This window comes from Lissotriton vulgaris, chromosome 7 (genome assembly GCF_964263255.1).
Source record: "Lissotriton vulgaris chromosome 7, aLisVul1.2, whole genome shotgun sequence".
Taxonomy (NCBI): Eukaryota; Metazoa; Chordata; class Amphibia; order Caudata; family Salamandridae; genus Lissotriton; species Lissotriton vulgaris.
Window position 1 is genome coordinate 161,572,917 of NC_141695.1, and position 10,483 is coordinate 161,583,399.

Below are 10,483 nucleotides of genomic sequence, written 5' to 3' on the forward strand. Positions count from 1 at the left end.
AGCCCAGACCAGGCAGCTGTTCTCTGGTGGGCTACAGAAGGAACCAGAGAGCCCAGTCCTGACAGCTTCTCTCTGGTGGGCTACAGAAGGGGCCAGAGAGCCCAGGCCTGACAGCTGCTCTCTGGTGGGCTACAGAAGGGATCAGAGAGCCCAGACCTGACAGCTGCTCTCTGGGGGCTACAGAAAGGATCAGAGAGTCCCGGCCTGACAGCTGCTCTCTGGTGGGCTTCAGAAGGGGGCAGAGAGCCCAGGCCTGACAGCGGCTCTCTGGTGGGCTACAGAAAGGATCAGAGAGCCTAGTCCTGACAGCTTCTCTCTGGTGGGCTACAGAAGGGATCAGAGAGCCCAGTCCTGACAGCTGCTCTCTGGTGGGCTACAGAAGGAACCAGAGAGCCCAGTCCTGACAGCTTCTCTCTGGTGGGCTACAGAAGGGATCAGAGAGCCCAGTCCTGACAGCTGCTCTCTGGTGGGCTACAGAAGGAACCAGAGAGCCCAGTACTGACAGCTTCTCTCTGGGGGGCTACAGAAGGGGCCAGAGAGCCCAGGCCTGACAGCTTCTCTCTGGTGGGCTACAGAAGGGGCCAGAGAGCCCAGTCCTGACAGCTGCTCTCTGGTGGGCTACAGAAGGGGCCAGAGAGCCCAGACCTGACAGCTGCTCTCTGGTGGGCTACAGAAGGGGCCAGAGAGCCCAGGCCTGACAGCTTCTCTCTGGTGGGCTACAGAAGGGGCCAGAGAGCCCAGACCTGACAGCTGCTCTCTGGTGGGCTACAGAAGGGGCCAGAGAGCCCAGACCTGACAGCTGCTCTCTGGTGGGCTACAGAAGGGGCCAGAGAGCCCAGTCCTGACAGCTGCTCTCTGGTGGGCTACAGAAGGGATCAGAGAGACCAATCCTCACAGCTGCTCTCTGGGGGCTACAGAAGGGATCAGAGAGCCCAGGCCTGACAGCTTCTCTCTGGTGGGCTACAGAAGGGGGCAGAGCCCAGTCCTGACAGCTGCTCTCTGGGGGCTACAGAAGGGATCAGAGAGCCCAGTCCTGACAGCTTCTCTCTGGTGGGCTACAGAAGGGGCCAGAGAGCCCAGACCAGGCAGCTGTTCTCTGGTGGGCTTCAGAAGGGGGCAAAGAGCCCAGTCCTGACAACTGCTCTCTGGGGGCTACAGAAGGGATCAGAGAGCCCAGTCCTGACAGCTTCTCTCTGGTGGGCTACAGAAGGGGCCAGAGAGCCCAGACCTGACAGCTGCTCTCTGGTGGGCTACAGAAGGGACCAGAGAGTCCAGGCCTGACAGCTGCTCTCTGGGGGGCTACAGAAGGAGCCAGAAAGCCCAGTCCTGACAGCTTCTCTCTGGTGGGCTACAGAAGGGGCAGAGAGCCCAGGCCTGACAGCTTCTCTCTGGTGGACTACAGAAGGGGCCAGAGAGCCCACACCTTACAGCTGCTCTCTGGTGGGCTACAGAATGGGGCAGAGAGCCCAGGCCTAACAGCTTCTCTCTTGTGGGCTACAGAAGGGGCCAGAGAGCACAGGCCTGACAGGTGCTCTCTGGTGGACTACAGAAGGGGCCAGAGAGCCCAGACCTGACAACTGCTCTCTGGGGGGCTACAGAAGGAGCCAGAAAGGCCAGTCCTGACAGCTGCTCTGTGGTGGGATATAGAAGGAACCAGAGAGTCCAGACCAGGCAGCTGCTCTTTGGTGGGCTACAGAAGGAGACAGAATGCCAACACCTGAAAGCTGCTCTCTGGTGGGCTACAGAAGGAACCAGAATGCCCAGACCAGGCAACTGCTTTCTGGGGGCTACAGAAGGGGCCAGAGAGTCCAGACCAGGCAGCTGCTCTCTGGGGGGCTACAGAAGGGATCAGAGAGCCCAACCCTCACAGCTGCTCTCCGGTGGGCTACAGAAGGAGCCAGAAGTCCAGACCTGACAGCTGCTTTTCGTGGGGGCTACAGAAGGGGCCATACTGAACAGCTGGTCTCTGATGGGCTGTAGCAGGAGCCTGAAAGTCCACACCTTACAGCTGCTCTCTGGTGGGCTACATAAGGGGCGAGAGAGTCCAGACCTGACAGCTCCTCTCTGGTGGGCTACAGAAGGGGCCAGAGAGCCCAGGCCTGACAGCTGCTCTCCTGTGGGCTACAGAAGGGACAAGAAAGTCCAGACCTGGCAGGTGCTTTCTGGTGTGCTGTAAAAAAGCCAGCTTCTGCCCAGTGTGCTATTGCAGTGTCCAAATGGAGTTGACACCGGACTGTTGCTCTTTAGGATTATGGGGTGTAGATGGTCAGTAGCTCACTGATAGGCCATAACAAGCATAGAGCGCGGCTCCATTTACAGCAAGGATTGGAAGTGGTCTAACTGTCTCTGTGGCTCTGAAAGAAAACCGAGCTTGGCCTCATCAGCTGTTCTTGGACTGGCCATGGTAGAAGCCGAAGAGAGTAAGCCCAGTCAGGTCTGGTAGGGTGTGGTAGACATCTGAGGCTTGGCCCTTCACCTGCTCTTTGATAGGCCACAGTAGAGGCCAGAGAGAGTAAGCCCAGTTGACTCGGGCACTCTGCAGTAGACTTTGAAGGCCGGGCCTGTCAGCGGCTCTACAGCAGGCCATGGTAGAGGCCAGTTAGAGTAAGCCGTCGGCTTTGGTAGGTTGCAGTAGACCTCAGTGACCAACCGTAAAGTTATGGGGCTCCCTTGCAGAATGTGATGAGGGGCCCCTTAGTCTCCCATATCGCACAGATATTCATTTGCCCCGGGCTGAATGGTGGCCCTAGCAGTGTTCGGGCCCCTATGCGACACAGGGTCGTGCATTATACGGCTGGTACAGATACAAGGTTGGGCCCATTAGCGCTCTTCAACACACTACGGCAGGGGTCTCCAAACCGGTCCGGGAGGGCTGGATCCATGCCAGATTTTTAAAATAACTACATGTATCTCAATGAGGATATCCAAAAAATCTGTCATGGATCCGGCCCTCCAGGACCGGTTTGGAGACCCCTGCTCTACGGCAGTGGTTTGAGAGAGCCTAGTCCAACAACTTCTCCTTGGCAGGCAGTGTCAGTGGAGAGAGATTCAAGCTCTATGTACTCCTCTTGTTACGAATGACAAATGGATAGAGGGGAATCCGAAACATCACAGCTCTTCACTGATATACTCTGGCAAGGTACTGAACTAGGTACGAGAAACACCAGCCTCCCGATCTGTGCATGGTGGAAAACTTTTCTGGCAGAACATGACTGATTGGTGGAGCAGAAAAGATGTTTTCTTGTAAGTTTTGAGTTTAATCAAAAAGAGACTAGCTGAAGTTAAGGGGGGGGAAGATTAACAAGATTCAGTATTGAAATCTAAGTGACTCACTCTTGTTTTGTCAAAGGGTGGTGACACCTGGCAGGTGTGCTCATGAAGCCCTCACCCACCAACCTAGTTGGTGGCATGCTTCATCATGGGGCCCACCCAGTGACACCTAGCGTGTCACGGGTGTGCTTCGACGCCTGATTACAGCGGAGCAGGTATATCGCTGAGTGTGCGGTGAAGGGTGCTTTGAATGTGAATTTAAAACGGCTTGGCGGTGGTCCCAGTACCCAAAGGTGGATTAAACTTTAATACCTGGGCCACCGTCAGCGGTTAAAAATAAGGCAGGGGGACGTTAGAGGCGAGTTACGACCTCCCACGTCATTTGATGGGTCAACATGTTTCAGCCAGTGCCTTATGAATATGCTGGCTTTCTTCAGGACAGATAAAAAGTGTGTGCAATTAAAACTAGTGGGTGTGTGATTAAGACTATGTGTCTACACACCCTTGTAAGTTTTGCCACCAGGCACAGAAATTTGAACTTAATGCGATGTTCCAATTTGAGCCCGGTCGGGTTCTGCTTTCTGTGAAATATGGTCAAATTAGCAGAGAGGAGGAGCCAATGGTTTTTTAAAAACTGATTTTTATATACCGCAAACTTGCCCGAAGGTATAGGGTATAAGAGCACTTTACATAGCACCAGTTGCGTTACATAAGGACACATTCATTTTTTTTAGGCACGGGGAGATTAAGTGATTTTCCCAGAATCACAGGATGTTCAGTGTTGTTGCAGAGACTCGAACCCAGTTCCCCAGATTCGAGATCGACCGCCCTAGCCGTTAGGCCAACTCCTCTATGTTACCCCATACTCCAGGGCAAATGCATCCTGTGGATACAATATCTCCTATACAGTGCCTACTTGTATAGTCCAAACTTGTATTGACCAAGGCACCAAGCAAATATTGCTGATACTGAGGAGGGATAGGATTATAAAATGAAGTGTCTGCGGCAGAGAAGATAGCGGGGAGATAATAGTGGGTATCACTTCTCCAGCTACAACGTTATTATTAAAGTTCTTATATAGTGCATAGCCACCTATAAGGTTCCCGCGTGCTTGAGGTCAGGTGACAGTAGCCTATGAACAAGACCTACAATACCCAAGTTTTGAGCTTCTTACGAAAAGAAGTGAAGCCTCTTATATGATCTGAGAGAGGGTTGGACATCCTGGGACCCAGGAAAGAGAATGGACGCCACACATTCGAGAGCATCTGCTTATTGTATTGAGAAGAGAGACAGGCCCTAGAACGCAGTGTGCGGAAGGATGATACGGGACAGCCAGTTTTTGTAGGAATTGTGGTCCTGAATGAACCTTGATTTTGAACATAAAGCAGAGCGCCTTGAAGTTGATGAGCTTCTCAGCTGCGAGCCAGTGGGGATCACGAGGGAGACCAGACACCGAAGAGTATTTAGGGAGCCGAAATAAGAGTCAAGCTGCAGCTCTTCGAACCATCTGAAGACGTCTGATTACTGTATACAAGATGTTGCCATAATCCAGCCTAGATAGTACCATGGCCTCGATGACGGTTCTCTGAGCGTAGAAGGGAAGTATCCATAGGTCCTTTTGCCAGCCATTTCATTATGGCAGAACAGGAAGATGCAACCTGGCTACCTGTGACTTCATTGTTGTCAAGCTCACTAACCCATGGTCAGGAAGGAAGAAAGCAGAAGACTCACAAATGAAAGACGGAATGAAGAGCAAATCAAACATTCACCCCCAGTCGAGAGATCCACGTGCTGTGAGTGCACTGACCAGAGGGGGGCACGTGCTGTAAGTGCACCGACCAGACGGGCCACGTGCTGTGCGTGCACCGACCAGAGGAGGGGGCACGTGCTGTGAGTGCACCGACCAGAGGGGGGGCACGTGCTGTGCGTGCACCGACCAGAGGAGGGGGCACGTGCTGTGAGTGCACCGACCAGAGGGGGGCCACGTGCTGTGAGTGCAGTCACAGTGATCAGAATGAGACGCACATGGCTGTGAGAGGAATAAAGGTTGCTAACGAGTATAGCGGACAGAGTGAGACCCAAGCGTCTGTGTGTGCAGCGAACCAAGGGAGTCCCTCGTGCATGTGAGTGCGGAGACTCACGGAAGGGACCAGACGGAGGGAGAGACACATGGCTGTGAGGGCAGTGAACAGAGAGAGACCACATGTTTGAGAAGAGAGAACCTTTGACACCCACGTGACTGCGAGTGGAGTGAATAGAGCGAGACCCACGTGGCTGCGAACAGCTTGAGACATATCTGAGAAGGGTGACTCTGTGACCCACGTGGCTGTGAGTGTAGTGAATAGAGTGAGACCCACGTGGCTGTGAGTGTAGTGAATAGAGTGAGACCCGAGTGGCTGTGAGTGTAGTGGATAGAGTGAGACCCACATGGCTGTGAGTAATACGAGTGGGACCCCGCCTTCGAGAGTGCTGTATGCAGCCATTAGTCTTGGCTTCCCCCATGGGCGTCCATGCTGTGCGTCTCCCCTCCCCCACAGCACGAGGTTCAGCGCCTGGAAGTGCCCTAACTTCACTCGGGGCTGTGGCCGTCAGGGGCGGTCCCTCGGCGCCTCGAAGGAGGGCCAGTTTCCAGGCAGCGCTTGTTCTGGTTCAGTTCCCTGAAGTCGGGCTGGGGTGAGGGGACAGCGATCTCTGTTTACATCTGTAACCCTCCCTCCCCCTCCCTCCGGGCTGGCCCGCCCCTTGGACAAGCATGGCCTGAAAAACAGGAACCCGCTGAAAAGAACAGGCAAACCGCAAGGCACGCACGCTGGAGGACAAACGAGTGTGTGTAAGAAAACACAACCATATCCTGGGCGCTCGACACTCACTCAAAACCCACAGACTTCAATGCTCCCCCCAGTCCCACAAACGTACAAACCACAATGCTACTAACGTGGGAGCGAGGGAGGGGGGGGGGGGGTTATAATACACTATGTGTACTATTTGAGTCACGAGTACCCCCTCTGAACATCACTAGTGTGGGGTGATGACCACAGCCCCCCTAGAATCGCTCCGCACACCGGCTCAGCTCCACACATTACTATAATAATAACACCTTTTATATAGCGCCTGGTTACACTAGGAACAGTGTGTCCCCGCGCTTACTATAGCGCCGCGTGCTCTGAGGAAGAGAATGCACGCGCTCGGTAGCTCTGAAATAAATTGCCTCAAGGCGCTAAGAGGGCTGTCACATTGGGAATATGTGTGTGCGTGGACTGGGGAGGGGTAAGGGGGGAACTGCGTGTTTTAACCCCACGCACCACCACAAAGAAGGCACGCCGGGACTCCGGGGCCAACTTTCCAACTTCCTGGAGGTCCGAGCGTGGTCCGGGAGTCGAGGTTCTGGTCTGACTTACCAGACAGGTCGCGGTACTTCGGTGGCTGAGTGCGTTCCCGTTGGGTCTCCGGGCACGACCCCTCGGTCCCCTTCTAGGCTTCCTCCTTCGTGCTCCGATGCTCCTGCTTGTAGGCACGTTGCCTCTCTGGGTCACTCGGCCAGCTGCCTTTGTCCTTGAAACGCTTCCCGTCAGCACTCTGCCACTCTCCGGGCACGCAGGCTCGCCTGGTCTCTTTCTCTGGGCACGTGGCTCACTGAGTCTCTCTGGGCACCCTGGCTGTCTCTGGGCACGCTGCCTGTCTCTGGGCACCCCGGCTCTCTCTGGGCACCCTGGCTGTCTCTGGGCACGCTGGCTGTGTCCAGGCACGTTGGCTCTCTGTGGGCACCCTGGTTGTCTCCGGGCTCGCTGCCTGTCTCTGGGCACCCCGGCTCTCTCCGGGCACGCTGGCTGTCTCCGGGCACACTGGCTTCTGGGCACGCTGGCTCTGTCCAGGCAAGTTGGCTCTCTGTGGTCACCGGTACTCTCTCCGGGCACGCTGGCTTCTGGGCACGCTGGCTCCCGGGCCGGACAGGCTGCCTTCTCTGCCTCCTTCCTTCCTTGTTGTGTGTAGTCAGTCTCATGCCGCAGCCCGCGTGTCCCGCCGGCTGAGCCCGCCTCTGACTCAAGGGGCACTCACTCACCAGGCCCCAGGGGGAGGGAGTCCCTCTGATGTCACGGCCCTTGTAAGGAGATCCTGCGCAGCCGCGCGCGCACACCTCCTGAATCACCACCAGCTCAGGGTCACAACAAGCTCGTCACGTGCGTGCAGCGCGCGCTGGGACACAAAGAACTCCAAACTTTTCAAAACATCTGTGCGTGCTCCACGGTACGTGAAGATCCTTTAGTGGCGAACTTCTACAAGGCACTGAGAGCCTGTGTGATGTCAGACTTAGTGTCATTATAGGCAACACTCCCCAACCACTGTCAAAGCATGAATGATGACATAAATAAATACACACACGGAAAATATTGCTGCAGGTTTATTCCAGACAAAAGTATGCTATATGGGGGGCTATCTTACAGGCGATCCAAGGGCAGACAGCGGTAACCGGCCTATGCTGCCCTGCGCTCCTGATGAGCCAACTTGCACTGTGGCGAGCCCAATCAGTGCTACACCTTATGGGGTGATCCTCTTTGCCGGGTCACGTGACACATTGGCAGGGGCGGCTCTAGGCTCATGGTGGCCCTGGGCAGGGAGTGTAGGAAGGGGGCCCCAGAAGAGGGGGTCTGGGCGGGGCGAAGCGTGGAGGCCAGTAAAGAAGGGTGGAGTGGGGGGGGGGGGGGGGGGGGGGGGGGGTTAGGGTGTTTACAAGTGGAACAGAGCCAAATCCCTGCCAGGGGCCACCATGCAAATATGTATCCATCCTCAGAGGATTATTATATTAAGGATATATATTGGCGTGGTGGCCCCTGGGGTTTGGTGGCCCTGTGCAGGTGCACAGCTTGCACATGCCTAAGGCCGCCCCTGACATTGGTCCCTTATTACTCACGCCCCTTTCAGGGCAGAGTGTTGCAAGGCAAGCACCCGGTTGTTCAGGCCCACAACCACCAAAGGACTAGCGGGGCACCAACAGACTTCTTCCAGGAACCTGCCATGAGGACTCCTGGGATTTGGCTCTGGCATCCCTACTGTGCTCCTGCAGAGGTACCCTTCTGTACCCATATGCTTCCCGATCGTCCTGTAACCAGGGCCGGACTGAGAACAAAAACCGGCCCTGGCAAAGTGCTCGGCCGGCCCCCTCGGGGTGCGACCGAGCTCTTTTCGGGCCGGTTTTCAGCCGATTTTGTTACAAGACCGCTATGCTGTAAAAACGGCCCTGTAACAAAAACGGCACCCTGGGCCCAAAACCGCCCCCCACCCTTGCGGCGCAACGGGGGATTGCCCTGTGCCCGCAACGGCCAGTCCGGGCCTGCCTGTAACTCCGTCACAGCTTTGGAGGCGGCCTGCGTCGCCTCCAGAGCACCCCCACCAACACAGCTGTATTCTCACCGGCAACCTGCAATTTCCAGGGCCAAGAGGAACAGGTCCAGTCCCACCTGTGACACGTGCACACCATCTTTGTCAAAAGAGCCTTTGGTGTTAGCCTGGATTAGCCTGTGTCTGATAAAGCCAAAAACCCTTTGGTCTGTGAACTTGCGCATGACGTTGTTCATCCTTCTCCAGGAAGTTCAACTACCTCACAAGACCTGTCGAAATGTGATGGCCTCCCAGGAGGGAGCTCTTCTCTTACCACAGCTATATTACCCTTCAAGCTACTGTAGGCTCCCACCTCCTGCAAACTGAAGTTGCAATCCTTCTAGCACTCTATGCCTTAACACCTGTCTCCCCTCTCTATGGGACAGCAGCACCCTTGTTATATGACCCCTTCCACAACCAACCTATCTACTACGGCTATCTAGGCGGGACATTTAGTGCTTAACTGAAGTCACCTGTAACCTGCCCTCATAGCAGAGTGCACATACTTCGTAGAAGTTGACCAGACATCTGCACAACCTTTTTAATTGCCAAAACATGGCACCCTGGCGCAAGACTTCCCGTTCTATACTTCTGTTAAAGGACTACTGTCAGTGAGGCTGGGTGAACAGTTGTATGTTGTGCATCTGACAGTAATTATAATGGATTGCTTTGACTGGGAAAGAACTGTTGCTTCTGTCGCACTCCAAATTGTGGCAAAGTGCAGCTCTTTTGCATTCTTCACTGCAGAGTGCGCCTGGACTGATCCTAGCTACACACTGCGTGCTTAAACAACTGTGGCCCAAGATGCTTGAGCACTAGACCTGGTGCATTTGGTTGTCTGGAATTGGTTGCCCTTTACCGAAATCAATGTGTATGGGTAGCTGGTCCCTGATTTATTGCTAGTAGTCTGTGTGTTATGGCATACTCCTTTTATGCCTTTTTCACTGCTTCACTTTGATAACTTTATTTCGGTCAAAGACCATAAAAGTGCAATAAAATATATACAAGCACAGAGTTAAAATATAAATACATCAGATTAAAAAGTTATTAAACATTAGATATCAAAGGAGTAGCTAAAAATAAAGGCCATAGTCCCTTAGTCCTTATGAATTATTGCAGATCTTCTCCTCCACATACCGGCAAGAAACCGGGATACAGCAAAGATAATGGGGGGGAGGGAGGGGGGGTAGTGTCATAAGTTAAGACTCTGCAGGCAAGAGCACAATGTCTAAAACCCAAGTTTTTACAAAGTGGGATGATCCAGCACTTTCGAATTTCACCATATGCTGGACAGAAGAAGAGGATATGTATAATATCTTCCCTGGCATGGTTGCAGGCAGGGCAGTTAGCCTTCGTCGCTTTTGTCCATCTTGAGGTGAATTCCCCGACTGGTAGAGAGCCGTGTCTCATCCCCGACTGGTAGAGAGCCGTGTCTCAGTTGAATGTATAGCTTTCTTGCCAGTGGAGGTTGCACCTGATCCAGGAACGCCTCCATCCTGAAATCAGCTTTAATTGCCAGGAAGTCATTGGACAATCTGCCCAGGGAATTTGAACAATGTACCAATTTGAGGTTGTACGCTTTTACAGCTGCCACCAGGACAGTCCTTTGAATCCTCAAACAGCTATCCTCCAGTGTATCCCAAAGTTGGGGAAGGCCAATTTGGAAAAAAAGGGACTTAAGATGTGCCAGCCATGGTATATTCTTGGTCTTTAACTGCCCCCAAATAGTTTTGAATTCTGCTCTAAACGGTTCCAGCTCCGGGACAGACCAGAGCCTTCTCCAATAGAGCAGAGGTCGAGCTGCCATCAGCTCAGAAATAGGTTCCAGGCCCAGGTC

The 10,483-nt window shown here is 54.0% G+C and overlaps 1 protein-coding gene across 1 annotated transcript in view; it reads right to left on the reverse strand.

Moving 5' to 3' along the window:
* The window catches only part of LOC147701065 (protein BTG3-like), a 60,965-nt gene extending 53,663 nt beyond the window's left edge, over window positions 1-7,302 (reverse strand). The window contains exons 1-2 of the mRNA XM_086929859.1: window positions 7,172-7,302; window positions 6,669-6,983 (exon numbers count right to left, since the gene is read on the reverse strand). The gene's annotated coding sequence lies outside the window, so the exon portion shown is untranslated. The remainder of the gene's footprint in view (window positions 1-6,668; window positions 6,984-7,171) is intronic.
* Window positions 7,303-10,483: the final 3,181 nt, after the last annotated feature.